At 36.2% G+C, this 15,085-nt stretch overlaps 1 protein-coding gene across 1 annotated transcript in view; it reads left to right on the top strand.

The window, feature by feature from the left end:
• Positions 1–15,085, top strand: part of LOC122334861 (leucine-rich repeat and fibronectin type-III domain-containing protein 2) — a 112,556-nt gene that overhangs the window by 58,604 nt on the left and 38,867 nt on the right. The gene's annotated exons all lie outside the window — the stretch shown is intronic.

Here is a 15,085-nt window from a genome sequence, read left to right as displayed (position 1 = left end):
TGCTTCTGCTTCTACCGTTGCTGCTGCTGTGAGTAAGTACCGAAACTCGCTACTGCCAATACATGACAGCATGTAAGATATACAACATGAATGATCCCCATAGCATGCATGCATACAGTTTTGACACCACTGTAGCACAGTGGTGTCGAAATCAATTCCTAGAAGGCCCTGCAGAGTTAAGATGCAACCCTAATTAAACACACCTGATCCAACTAATCAAGTCCTTTAGGCTTAATTGAAAACTCTGTTGAAACTAAACTCTGCAGTGCTCGGGCCCTCCAGTAATGAGTTTGACACCCCTGCCATAGCAGATCTATACAGGTGGGTCTGGGAAAGGTGGAGGGTTTCTGGAGTGTGCTGCAAAAAATTAAAAAGCTCACATACGTTGGCTAAGTATTTGAATGCTAAGCATTGAGCTTGTTTTCTACTGATACAAGACAGAAGCTCCTTCTATAAGCAGTTCACTTGGAACAGATATGTTATATTTAAATATGCATGTGTTCCATAACTACTGTAGGTTTAACAGCATGTTAAATTGTAACAAATCAAACTAAATGGACTTATATGGCAGTAGGCATATTTCTAATGTTCTCCATTCACAGCCATTTACCAGTAGTTATCAACATTTTTGTGAGCACTGTAAAATCACCTCTATTTCCTAACATTATGTTTTGATCTGTGACAGATCTGTGAAAAATTTTCTGGAGGGCTCTTAAAACCGTGAAATAGACTTCCTTTCTGCTGCCATTGACATAATATTTTAGAATACTCGGTAGTAAAGGACTGTGCACATTCATGTGGAGCCATCAACCAATCAAACTTTACCTAAATAGGATGTCATTCCTGTGATGATTGGTTAAAAAAAAATGACAAATAAGATACTGTAAGCATGGATGGTAGCATAGAATAGTTTCATGTACAACAGGCTTCAGTTTTCAGATTCCTTATGGTTCTTGACTTACCGTTCTGAATTAAGGTAACAGATGTTCATTAGCTTATCCTTACTTAGAGCCTCTTAATGCGAGGCTTTTGGACACAGACAGGGCTTAAGGCATATAGATTTGCAGCACAAATTGGGTAAAAGTAAGTAATTTTCATCATGATACAATGCTTCTATTTTTCTAGTGCACCATAAGTGAAGACAGCTTCTTTCAAAGTAGGTGTTAGTGAATAGTCTTCCTTCTTTCTTTCAGTGCTCACTGCCTTCTCGCCTACTTAGTGGTCACCACTTGAAAAAGGAATATGGTAATAGTGTTTGGCAAAGTGTGAAAGCAGAGACCCTAGACTCAGTAGCAGGTCAGCACACCTGATCTTGCATTAACAACCCACATCTACACTTCAAAGGAATAACACAGAACATCAGTTCTAAGGCTGTTTTGAACACCAAATATTGCTAGTATTATTGATTCCTCTGAAAATATAAAGAGTAAAAAAGCCCTTTAGTTTGTCTTAGCATTCACTACCATATTTTTCCCCATGGGGTTTTCAAAGACAGTGAGCCTGTACTCTGACAAAACCTACAAACATATGGAATTTTCCATGTATTCTAAAGTATTCTAATACAGAGCTTCCCAACAAGAGCTTTTATAAATCCTTTAAAACCTTCCAGAAGAGAGAATAAAGTGAAACTACCTGTCTGGATTCACTTTGGTAATAAAAATGTAGTTAGAAACAAAAAACTGTGATTCGATTTAAATACAGTTAAATTAAATGTGTGCACTGTCAAGATTTATATGCTTAAAATCACAATGACAGCACTTTTGTACAATGTTATGTATTCTTTGTGTTCAGTTGACTGCGTTTTAGCCTAAATTTGCTTTCTGATAATATCCATAAAATAGGGCAAACACATGTGTATAATATTTCACTAGCAACGTTTATAGTTTTGTTGGTATATTATCTGTTAGTGCTGGGAATTTATTGTTCATTTGGAGAGAAAAGAAAAAAAATGGAATAGAATGAATTTTCTCAATAAATGCATAAATACATTAACCATTTTCTCAATAAAAAACACATCCACAAAGGCAGAATTATCACATAATAAACTGATCACATCAACTTTATGTATATATATGTGTGTGTGTGTGTGTGTGTGTGTGTGTGTGTGTGTGTGTGTGTGCGTGTGCGTGTGCGTGTGCGTGTGTATGGTCAGTTGTTTTTCATGGATACCTTATACCTCACACTTTCACAACTGGTGCTTTAGGCCATCAGCCCAGGATCAGCTCTTTCAGGATAATAACTGTCCTAAATGTAATTATGAATGCAATTATTGGTCAGATGATAAAGTATCAGAGATCTGTTCCATCAAAAGCCTGCCCAACATAATACAGTCCCTGGACTCAGAAAAAGCTTTGCACAGCAAAATTCCGGGGCAAGGAAAAATTTCTGCCAAAGTCATTTTTCAGTTAAACATAAGAACATGCCAACTAAGGCAGTCTGCTGTTTTTCATCCCTTTTAAAAGAGCCCTTCAATGATTGGATTGCTAGAAGTAACACCACTGAGTGTGCTATCAATGGATAATATGACTTATTTTAATTCAGTATTATGGCTCACATCAGCAGATCTGAACAGGTTTTTCTTACTAAATTTGATAGCTGGCATAGACCTTGTCCCACAAGCTCTTCCTGTTTGAAAACCAGGTTGAATTACCTTTTAAATAACTTACCCATGAGGCATGTTGTTTCCCTGAGGCGGAGGAAACAAAACCAGCATGCCATTGAGTTAGTCTATGTTAGCTTTATTTTGCTTGTATTACTGATAAGGTATTGCATGTGAAGGATAGAGAAGACCATAGAACCCCTGAGGAAATTGATTGAGGGATGCTGTGATTGCGGGATGTTCTGAGCAAAGATAACAGCTGAATTTGAGGCATGGCATATCGACTAGATTGAGATGTCAGACTAAATAGTGCTGGCAGGGGAACTGATAGGCTTATGCTCAGAGTTTGTTGGCATGGAGGAACAGGCCTTAAACTCTTAATGGTTGAGTAGTCTCGTTGATATAAGTCAAAGTCATGTTGACTGATGCTGCTAACTGCTATGGACAGGGCATTTTAAAGTAGAGCTGAAGGGTTTTCACTCATATATAGGATAAAAATACGTTATGGACTTGGTTATTGCATGCTGAATGCTGTGCAGCAAAAATAGCGTAATTTCTTTACATATGAGTGGCAACCAGGTTTTTATCATGAAAATAAAATGGTTATTATGTGTTTTAAATCAAGTTTAAGTGCCATTTTTCCCAACCCAGGAAAATATGTGCTTGTTGTAACTTTTCAGCAACACTGATATTTGTATATTCCTTATTGTACATTTTACAGCAGTGAAATGTGAAATGTCCAGTGAGTGGCCCTAAATCACTCATAAATGTTCAATATGTGTCCACTGCCAAGCTGCTACAACGTTTTGTTATGTAGCTTCAGGCACATATTTCGGTTCAGAGTTCAAATGTCAAGGTTAATGCTCTATTGTGTTGGAAGATAACACCAAATCCAACCTTAAACCTACTCGATGGTGTTAACGAAAGCAAGTAAAACACATCCACTCGAGGCAAACATGCATCTTTCTACGTGGGTTTGAGCTGCTTTGTCGAGCTGTAGTTCTACAAATGAAACACTGGCCCTATAAATATTTTCAACTAGAAACTGCAGCAATTCGTATGTATAGGTTATAGTTAATATAGTTAACAAAGTTCTGTATCCATGGACTAACAGATAGTTCCACATATGCTGGGTGGTGGTTCTCGTTTGGGGGCAAAGGTTCAAAACTAGCTTGCCTATCATAAAAATGGAGAGAACATTATTCAGCATTACATTATGCAAAGTGGTGAAATTTGGCAGGCAGTCTTCATAACATGCTAATATTTCATTCACACTATAGTTTATTACTACAAAGTAGTTCATGATAGAAATCTTGAGCGTCTTTCCTCTGTTCTTCTATCAATTTTCTGAGCACCACGGTGTGGGCAGAGACATCCATCAGTTTTATGCTAGTGCCTCTTTTCATGGCCTCCAGTGAGCTATAAGGTGTCTGCAGTGAATTTCCTGACTTCCTATCAACTTTAGGCACAAGATCTGCCTCAGGATTACAAATTTGTCTTCGTCTAATTCGGCTTCATACTGCATATCGAGTTGCACTTATGAATATACAAATGCACATTGTCACATTAATTTCCTGTCAGAACTCTGACGTCTTAGTCATCTCAGATAAAGATATGATGTGTAACGTGCAGGACTCATAGGATCATTTGCTATGCTGCTTTATTTCAAAAATAGCTCCAGGCTTCATCTAAAAAGCACAACATTTTAAAAGGCATCAGCGTGCAGTTTCAAAAGGAGGTTTTGTTAAACCAGTGTTTGAACTGTATGGTTTTTCCTTTTAAAATTCTCCTTCCTCTAAATTGCAGCTTTTATTTGGACAGCACAAGAAAAGGCACCCTCCATTTACTGAGGCAAAAGCTGGTGTAAATAATGGTTGTTTTAACTTGTTGGGAACAGAGATTTTCTGATTCGAGGCCAGAGTTGTTTGGAGACCTGACAAGCTCTTATTCTGCCTCTCATGCGTGACTCTCTTGCCTTCTTCAAGCAAAGAAAATAGTCTTTCTCATAAAAATTCACAATGATAATTAAATATCCTCCATGGCATAGGGTAATAGTGTTAGTACGGTCACATAGACAGAGGCGTGAATAGGTTACTCAATGGCGGGCAGCAGCGCTGTGGCAGAATTTGATTTGGTGCATTGAATTTATTAATTAAACGGTTAAATCTGGTATTCTGGTCACAGGTCCCTTTGAGTAGAGCTGCTCTCTGCTGCGTCTTCTCTGAATTGGTTTGCTATATTACTGAAAGAGATAGAGAGTTGAGCTTCAAATTGATAGAACATTAGAGCAAATCTCAGAAAAAAACTATAAAGAAATGTCTGGGTTATATAGTTATATAACTTTTTTTTATTATCTAACCTGTTTATGCATTTTTATTAAATTGGTACAGGCACACATTGCTGTATTTTCAGTACATTGCTTCAGTTGCTAAGGAGCAGTACTAAAAGTTTAGTGTTGGAAAAAAAACATGCCCCCTTCACCAAGCATAACCCTAAACCTAAACCATTATATTTTATTATGTGAATAAAAAAAAAAACAAAATAAAAATTTTTGCAAAAATGTGTATTTGCTGTGATGTGTTTATTCTAGCAGTTTTGTCACATTGTATATATAAATGTGTCCGTTTGTGAAGTTGATGCTGTTTAACTTGCCCCGTGAAGGGACATAGAAAGATATTGTTTTTATACTGTTTATAAATTTTTTTAAAATGCATAGATGCAACCATATCATTTAAACTTATAATCTATTCAAGTTTGACAAGTTTCATCAAACCATAGCTTTACAAGATTTGTACCAGAGCTCTTCACTTCTCAGATACGACTTTGTATTGTGTGAGCTGCAGGGCAAATCTACAGAAAACTGATTAATTTAAAGTTGTACATGTGACACTAACATCGGAAAGTATCAGTTTTCAAATTTTGCAACTTTAAAATTATTGTCATAACAATATTGTGCTAGAAACTGTGCAGAAATTAGGCTCTTTTTAATCAAAACTCTGGCTCTGAAAATCATAATTTCTGTGAACAGGAATAAAACTTTTATTGCCTCTAGTGTTCATTTCAACTGAAAACTGAAGCAATTCAGGGACATGCAGATATTTCCGCAGGAGCAAGGGCTCACATGTATATTCAGAGTAATTCCAATTTAGCAGTAGTATTTGCATGTTCTTGATGCTGAACTACTTGCACTTGCAGAATTTGGTGAGAGAAAATTCTGTGAGTGATTTAGTAAAAATGCAACAATTAAAGAACACAGATGCAGAAAGAGCACAATCTACCAAGGGCGGTACAAACTGCTGCCTACTTTACGCACGTTTTTTTGAGAGGGTGTTACTTGAAATCTGACAAGCACAAATGTTTGTGAATCATATTATGAGATTCATTTTTAATACTCTCTTCCCATACATTTTATGTCTAGAAACTCCTGTAAATGCATAATTAATAAGGTCAGGTGCAAAAACAACTGTGTCCATGCCATTTCATAAATAACCGTTCTCTGTGCGTATTTAGTAAATCCTGACAGTTTTATGCCAAAAGATGGTTGCGCTGGTGCAAGTTGTTAGTAATTCTGGCCCATTGGGATAATCATAATTACAATTTTGAAAAAAAAAAAACATAGGTAGAGGCATGTATTTCCTATGAGTCTGGTTAGCTTAATCTGAGCAAAAAAAATAGATGTTTTCTATAACCTTGGAAAGATATTGCCATTTTGTATTCTGTTATCACACACATGTTATTGACAATAATTTGTTAATAATGCCAACCTTAATTTGAAGTGATGTGTTTTGTTTAGATCATATACCAAATTGAGAATGTATACACAAATAATGGATGATCCGGTTGATATGTGACCTGAGACAATCAGTATGAAATTGAGCTGGACAAGGATGATGAGAGCCACATAATGGGACTGGAACCAAGAGAGCGACTATGAACTAAAGTCATTCATCTCTCTCAACACAGAGGACATTGCTATGCATGAAAAGGGAGACCATCTCACTAGGATCTTGGGAAAACACGCATTTCTTAGCTGTTCATTTCTTTATCTAGCTGGAGGGCTGTGTTGATATTCCGATACGCTAAGGCTGAGATCTGTGTCTTGTCCCCGGGTGTCTGACATTTCATTCGCCGGTGTCCAAAGCATTGCAGCTGTGAGCTCACTGATGTCTCAAGGCATCACACATACTGAAAGAAGAACAAACATGCCACTGTTAAGACTGCACAGTAAATCTCTCTCGCTCTTTTTTCCGCCTCGATCTTTGACTCATTCTATCTCCTATACACGTGTAAACAGGCAAGCACACTTGCACACAAACTCCCACACTAACATGCTCAATCTGCAACATCTCATATCTTCAGGACAGCAGCGTTTTCAAGTGTCACTTAAAGAGCAGGATCCATTTTTTGCAGGGCATAGATGACAACATCAAGTGTTTGAATGAAACAAGATGATTTAATGTCGGCATAGTAGCAGAATTTGTTTAGGCTTCTGAGTTTGCAGAAATTAGTTGAACATGTAAACAAATCTTGGACATTTTTGAGACTATTTACTTGGTCACTTTTTTTGCTGATTGGGAAGTTACCTGTGCATGAAAGACATTTGAGTGGGATAGCAATCAGGGTGTGGTTTGAGTTGCATACAAAATAAAGCGTAAAGCGTAAATGTATCTGTATCTGATGGCTCATGCCACATACGTAAAATCCTCCCAAAAGAGCTATGGAAGTATGCAGATGTTTGGAAGCCACACAAATGCACAAGCAATCATAAATAAGAGTTTTCCAAACAAGTTACACTAAGCATTTACTAACATGACTCATACAATAGCCTCTGCTGTCTAGAATTACAAAGGCTCTACATGTACATGCAGTACCATGTACTTATTGTAATAATTACAATAACTGGGTAATAACTAGGTAATAACCCTGAACCTATCCCTAAAACTAATATTAACCTACGTTACTATGGGTGTGCCGAATACCTTATTCAGAAAGACACAGAAAATGGCTTTAGAATTAATACTGAATAACACATTCTCCTGAATAACAGGAATTCTGCAGAAATTCTGCTAGTTTTAGTTAAACCATAATACATTTTCGAATTAAAACAATAATTTTTTTTAAACTATTAATGTAACAGAATTGTATTTAACACAGACTCTTTATGTTGTTTGATAAACTTAATCTCCATATAAACATAAGCTCTGGCTTCATTTCTGAATTTGAAATGGCAAAAACAAAAAAAGAAGAAAAAAAGGATTTTTCAATAATGTTTACAGCCAGTCCGCATATGCTTCCCAAAACCATTATTCATGCAAAAGAGAACCTCAAAGAGCAAGAAGTGAACAACAAGATACATCCTGGTATTTCTATTCCAACAAGTATAAAAAAAAAGTCCGAAAAAAAAAAAAATCAAAAAGACATATCACTGTAAAGGGGAGACAGCATCAGGCAAGAAGAAGTGGCAGCTGGCTGCTTGTAATCCACCGAGACAAGCTATCAGAAAGTTAAGCAAGATTATACGATGTATTACAAATATGCTTAGAGTGATGAGATGAGCTACTTATAAGTCTCGGAGAGGAGCTTTTCTCAAACCTCCACAGGAAAAAGGGATGAAGTGTTGGGCTTTAAATTCCATGTGTAATGCTTCCCAGTCTGAATGATGGGTAAGTTGAGGTTCAGCAGAAGACATTAAAGTGCCGAATATCAGAAGCTTAGAAAAAAAAAAAAAAAAAAAAAACACTAAACATCTTCCCGTCAACACACTGGGTTGAGCTTATTCACACTGCATGTCATTTTTCAGGCTTTAAATAGTTTACACAGAACTGGAGGAGGGAAAGGGGGACGGGTTGCGAGTGGAAATAAATTGAAAGGTTTTGTGAGGATATTCTGCAAAAAAGCTTCCCTTCTTAAATGTCAACTTAATGTTGCATGCTGTGAAAGCAAAAGCCCACCTTACTGGCTTTCCTTTAATGGTTGTTTTTGTGTTTATTGCCAGGGGGCACACACTGAATTCACAACCCAGTGCTAGTTGATTTATTTCAGCAAACAAACATGAAATATAATTATGTGTATGTTTCAACAAAAGATTAAGCCAATGCTAAGACCTTAAACAGACATGTACTTATGTACTTTAACCAAGGACACATATAGCCCCTACTGTTCATAGAGTGTGTTTTAATTGTATGAATTTTCTTTAAAGTGTTAATTCACCCAAACATTAAAATCAGCCTGTGTTTCACTCACCTGCGAAGCATCCTAGGTGCATATGACTTTCTCCTTTCAGATGAATCAAGTCACAGTTGCATAAAAAACTGTCTTTCAAAGGGACTAAGTATCTTACAAAAACGCATGGATTCCCCGCAGAAGGCCTTAATTCACCTACCAGAGCCATGAGGGACATTTTATTATGGAAGTATGCACATTATTTCACATGTTCTGAACTGTGTATAACAAACACCCGCTTATTCAATTGAAAGGCTTGGAGGGGTCAGAACATTTTTTATATAACTCCGATTGGATTAGTCTGACAGAAGAAAGTCACATACACCTAGGATGCATCGGAAGTGAGTAAAAACAGGCTAATTTTCATTTTTGAGTGAACTAACCATTTAATGTGCAGATGTTTTAGATTTGCTTTCATTTCTTTTTTGTGCTTTAACTAATTGTTCACTGCTGCGTCTTGGCAGCAGCACCTTGCAGGTCACACTCTCAGTGTGAAGGCTGTAATCTGTTAAAATGGGCGCTAAACCGAATATGGGCCATGCATGCCCTATTTAGATCATATGCAAAATAGGCCTAATCCTGCAACACCAGCATCGCTTTGAGATCTGCTCATTTTAAACGAAGCTATTCAATACATATACAATATGCAGTGTTCTGAAATATTGCATCTTTCAAGATCATCTCTTGGGTCAGGGTATGGTTATGTTATACACCCTCTGTTCACCATCAGTTTTGTCTAATTTAATATGGGTTATTGCTGACTTCGTAACAGCTGTTGTCTTTGTGAGATGCCCCAGATTTCATCATTGTGGTCTAGATAGACTGATGTTTCTCTTATGTAGTTTGAAACCAGTGGGGGCTGACTGTCAGTGCTAACCAGCCAACTCTCCTGTGATTATATCCATTACATTGTCATGCACATAAGAGCTGCTGGTTACATTATAATTCTCGCAAGGCTTCCAAAAGAAAATAAGATATGTATTGTCATGACAAGCACCATTTTTTATACAGAACCTTAGTCCTTAGCTTGCCAGACTATTCTATTGCTGCCTTGCAACCAGTAGTATTTCCTTCTGCAGTCGTAAATCTGGTTAATGAATATCTTGCAGCATATTGAACAAACACACACTATAATTATTACACCCTAAGTATTACTGCAATCTGATCAATAGAAATAACCCAGAAAAAAAGCCATGTACCACGTTAAATGAGAATTCAGTTTGGCTTAATTTTGTCATTTAAAAGATTTATTGTTTTATCTAGAACCTTTCATGTCATGCTACCTTGCCTCTGAGATTTATATTTGTCTTTTCAGGTAGGGGTCACCAGTATTGAGCAACAAATAAAAATTAAGCATCTTTATTGTTTCCTAGTAGATACTATAAATCTGATTCTGTAGAGTAAATCCTTAGTGAAACCAACTGCATTGACTATATTAAGCTTTCTGATATTTATTGTATGCAGCCACATACTAAAGTGAATGTTTACAGTCCACCATGATTGCCTGCAAAAAGTCTTGCATTAGAAAATGTAATATTTAAATAATAAAAAATGCAATGGGTAGACCTGCTTTTATTACTTCTGTGCTGGCCTTCTTTCAACAGCAAGTACATTATATTTCTAGGTTATTTTATTATCTAGGGAACCTTGCTGATGCCAAGTAACATCTCTTTCCAAAATGCAGCTCACAGCAAGGAAAGAGTGGAAAGAGTGCATTGAACCCAGTGGTCCCTCTCAAATTGCAGAACCCAGATAAGTGGACATGCTCACGGGCCTCAAGCAATAGGTACATAATGACAACATGGAGGAATATGATAAGCTCTTATCTGAGGGGCACTTGTCCCAAACCTAGTGGAAAATGTGATTACACCTCTCCACAGGAGGACCAAGAGTGTAAGGTAGTTGAAGAAAAAAAAAAAAAGAAATAACAGTTTACTTGCCTCCTGAACACAGACCTTTCACTGTGAGGCTATATGTTTTGCATAAGGTCTTGTATTGAGCTCTTACACTTAAGTCAGATGTGTAGTTATGCGTAGTTACACTGTATAATAATTTGAACATTGATAAATTTCTGGGGGACATGGGCAAACATCTCCTATAATGTAAAGTATTGACCATAGGTTATTATGCACTGTAGTTATCACTCGGCATACACAAAAACAACAATGCGTGTTCATGGGAGCTAACATATCTTTCTGTGTTCTGTGTCTATTTCCCTGAGGAGCTTCCCCTATATAAGCTGTCATGCTGCGGAACTACAGTAGCTTTACATCAATATTCTTGAGACCAGACGCAAGGTCATGAGCAGAATGAAACTTCGTAAAATATGATAGTCTGGACCAGTACGATTCATGAGATTGATTCTTTTCAAAGGTGTCTTGTTTGATGGTATGACAAATGCAATTTGTATTTACTGTCTGCCTTTATAGTATCAAAGATACGGTAATGTCAGATTCACATAATTTGTTTCACAACAGTACATGTGTTGTTCACATCTGATGTTTGTGCAGCTTGTTCACTTACATTGCTCAGAAATGGGCATGCGGTTCTTGTTCTCTCTCTCTCTCTCTCTCTCTCTCTCTCTTATTCTTCAAGGGGAACCAATGAGACTTATTATTATTATTAGTTAATACTGATAACTGAAACCAATCACATAAAATAATTATTAAATAATGTTAACTGAAATAAAATAATAACATACTTAAAGTACTAAGAAAAACAAATAATGGCAATAATAATACAACAATAATAATAATGGCAAAACAATAAAACTACTTAAATTTGGTGGTTACTTTGGTTCATCAAAATTGTTATTACAATTATTAAAATTAATTGTATATATACAATATATGCTATGCCTATTATAATGAATACAAATAAATTATTGCATTTTAACATTTTTTGCATAAAATAATGTCTTAAAATAAAATAATGCAAATTGTTATGTACCTGAGGAAATTCATTGCATTTTTATTTAGAAAATTAATAACAATAAGTGTCCAGTTTATATAGTCTTTGGCAAATATTTGTGTTCCCTGAAAAAAAATCTAAAAAAAGTCAACACAGTCATACTATCATTCAATGCTCGTAATAATTACCATCTAAACATGTTACATCACTTATCAGAAATGACGTCATTCAGGTTTCTTAAAAAATCCATAGAACAGATTTAGAAATTGTGAGTTTTGAACATTATATGCTCTAAGATCTTTAAACAGTCCGTGTGTCTGTGTGTATGTGTGCATTTCTAAAGACAACTATCCCTCACAACCTTTGTTTTCATCTGCAAGAATTTATTCACAGGGAATTTATTTTACGTTTGATTCTGTTCATTTAACTTTGGTCTGAGATAAAATACAGTTAATTAGTGCAACACCGTTCACACTGTGCCACCCAACAACTTCATATTCATACTTTAAAACTTTTTATTCCTCCCGATTTGAAGAAGGTAACATCTGTGTTTCTTAGCTCAGTCAGTACAACTTATTGAACAGAGGCGTGAAGGTTAGCCCAGGTTATTTCTATAATAAGAGTGGGCTTGTTTTTTGTCAGGTGGCTGAGCAACTCCCATTTTGTGTTAGGATTTGTCTGCACAGCCTGCTCTGAAAGCACTGACCCTCATAAAGCCTCTGTATTGACGCAGGCAAATTGAGGCTGTCTACAGACCGTGTGGAACAGACTGTTCTTTCAGCTGTATCATTCTCAATATTCTTGCTTATGTGTGCCTTTTTGGTCATTTATTTTAAGAAACTACTCGCTTTACATGCTTTTGTCAACATTGTTTTAACAGTGCTGTTTTTCCTTTGTTTTGTTCTATTTCTGCACAATCATTTTGTTTTTGGTCTCTTTGGGATTACGTGTTGATCTACTCCAGTATTCTGCACTATGATGCTGGCTCCATTGTTAGATTGTTTCTAGTCTTCTGTACTGTAGCCAGACCTTCAGACTGACAGCAGAAGGCCTGGACTAAATAGCGACTATCATTGGCCAAGGGCCGCCCAAGAGAACGTCTGACCGACATGTAAAGTGACTACTGACAGTTTGTTTTGTTCAGTTTCAAGTTTAGGTTAGCTTAAGTTGATTTCCCTATAAAAAGATGCTATTCAATGCAATTCATCCAAAAATGTTTATTATATCAATGATTCTGTGAACTTCACATACTTTTATAAACCCAGTGCGTGGTCAATCCTGATGTGTGTGTGTGTGTGTGTGTGTGTGTGTGTGTGCTATTATCTCTGTTGTTACATAACTTGGCTTGTTTGTTCTGTTTAGATGCACCTTCATGTTTATACTTTGTAAATCACAATGAGCTGTAAAAAAATGTAGAAGCATTTATCACTAGTACAAGTGCTAGCACATTTCACAATTAAACAGTAACAAACAGAATAACACACAGAATTATGCATTGCATTTTTACAGTGACCATATTATTATTATTATTGTCCAATTACATTGAAGGGATGGGCAGACATAAGGTCACTCGTTAAATGCAAACATACATTTTAATTTATTTATTACTTACAACCCTAGGTCATCCATCAAAGGAAGATGCATGTTAGAATTTATTACATTTTTTTCACAGCGACTTTAAAACACAAAGATGCACACAAAACAGACGGTGTGTAATGATATGGAACACTGTGTTGTAGAAAGTCTTCTTAAAGTATGAACGGCCTGGGATGTTTTCATTTTTATAAATTTATTTATTTTTGTTTAGTTTAATCTAATGTTAATTGATGATATTTCAACGGTTGTTCTCTTGAGGCTCAGCAACAGAGTACTCATCTCAAGAGCCTCTTTTAGCCAAACAGAGGTGTTTGTTTATTCTGAATGCAAATGTCAGGGTCTGTCAGTGAGCGCTTTACAGCGTCTTTTCTCATTTATCTCTAAAGTCTCTTTAAAAAGGTCAAATCCCTCCATTAGATGCTGGTGCTTTTAGATATCGCAAGCAATTTGAACTCTTTTATGTAATGATGGGTATTCTCCTACCTTAAATTTTGTTTTGTTATATTTGGTAGTCATTTTTTTTATATTTATATTGATGCAATTTCACATATCACTGAGCTTGCATTAGGATCATAGTGGGATTTAGTTGATGTTTCTGAGCATGTTAGATTTTGTATGCATTTTATTATGTTCCTTTATTCCCTCAAAAAGCAAATTGCATCATATTACACTGTGCGAATACATACACATCAGTTCTATTTCAAGAGCTGTCAATACCCAACCCATCTGATGTCGCTTGCATGACTGCACTGACTTGAAGCTGAATAGGGAATACGCTTCACATGTGATGCGGTAAACTGGTGAAAAGGAAATAAAAATAACACTAGCTAAACTTCAGCAAGCGTGCTGCTAATCCGACGCTGAACATATGGAAATTGTTAGGGCCTCAGAGCAGAAAGAAATGCAAATGGATTAGTGTGGAAATTGCTTTCCAAATTGTCATGTTTTGCTCTTATCGGCATCCTCACTGGAATTATTTGATAAACTAGGATCACAAACAAACATTCTACCCCTGATGTTTGAATAGAATTCTTTTTTGTTGTTGTTGCTGTTTGTTTACTCAACCTCATATTGTTTTTGAATGGTTTTACTTCTTCTTTGGTATACAATACATGAATACACAAAATCATGGACACTCTTTTCAGTTCACCCTACTTATCTTCTATAGGGTTCGGGTCAGGGAACTGTAGTGGCCATGGCTTTGTGCTCAGAAGCCAATTTTTTGTGTTGATTTTGATGTTTGTTTCGTATCATTGTCTTGTTCAAATATCCAACCGTGGGCATCGTAACATTTCTAACAGAGGCAGCCAGGTTTAGAGGAAGAAAACATTTTTTAGATAGTCCACTGTAGACATATAAGCAATTTTGCAACTACTTGTCAACTTATTATCATTCATTTCCAATTGCATGTCAGCTAACCCTCAGAGTAGACTGAATTAGTAGAATAAGTTTACATATTTGAGAAAGAAAAAAAGAAAGAAAGAAAGAAAGAAAGTAAAAAGAAATGTGCGTGACTGAGCATTATTACATGAAAGAGAAGAGAGGTAGAAAGATAAAAATTCATACACAGAAACAGGATATTACTGGTGCTCCCTCGTATTATTAGTCTCATCATCTGGAATGACATCCTCCCTGTTTCAAATAAACATTTCTTGGAAATGAGGGTGTTTTGTGTTTGTCCATCCATGACAAGTGAAGTGTCTCTCTCCAGTGAGGAACAAAGATTATGGCACATTACACTGCGTCCACACACCCATA

Source organism: Puntigrus tetrazona, unplaced genomic scaffold (genome assembly GCF_018831695.1).
Source record: "Puntigrus tetrazona isolate hp1 unplaced genomic scaffold, ASM1883169v1 S000000657, whole genome shotgun sequence".
Classification (NCBI taxonomy): Eukaryota; Metazoa; Chordata; class Actinopteri; order Cypriniformes; family Cyprinidae; genus Puntigrus; species Puntigrus tetrazona.
Note: the sequence above shows the minus strand (reverse complement) of the source record. Positions and strands in the feature narration are given on the sequence as shown.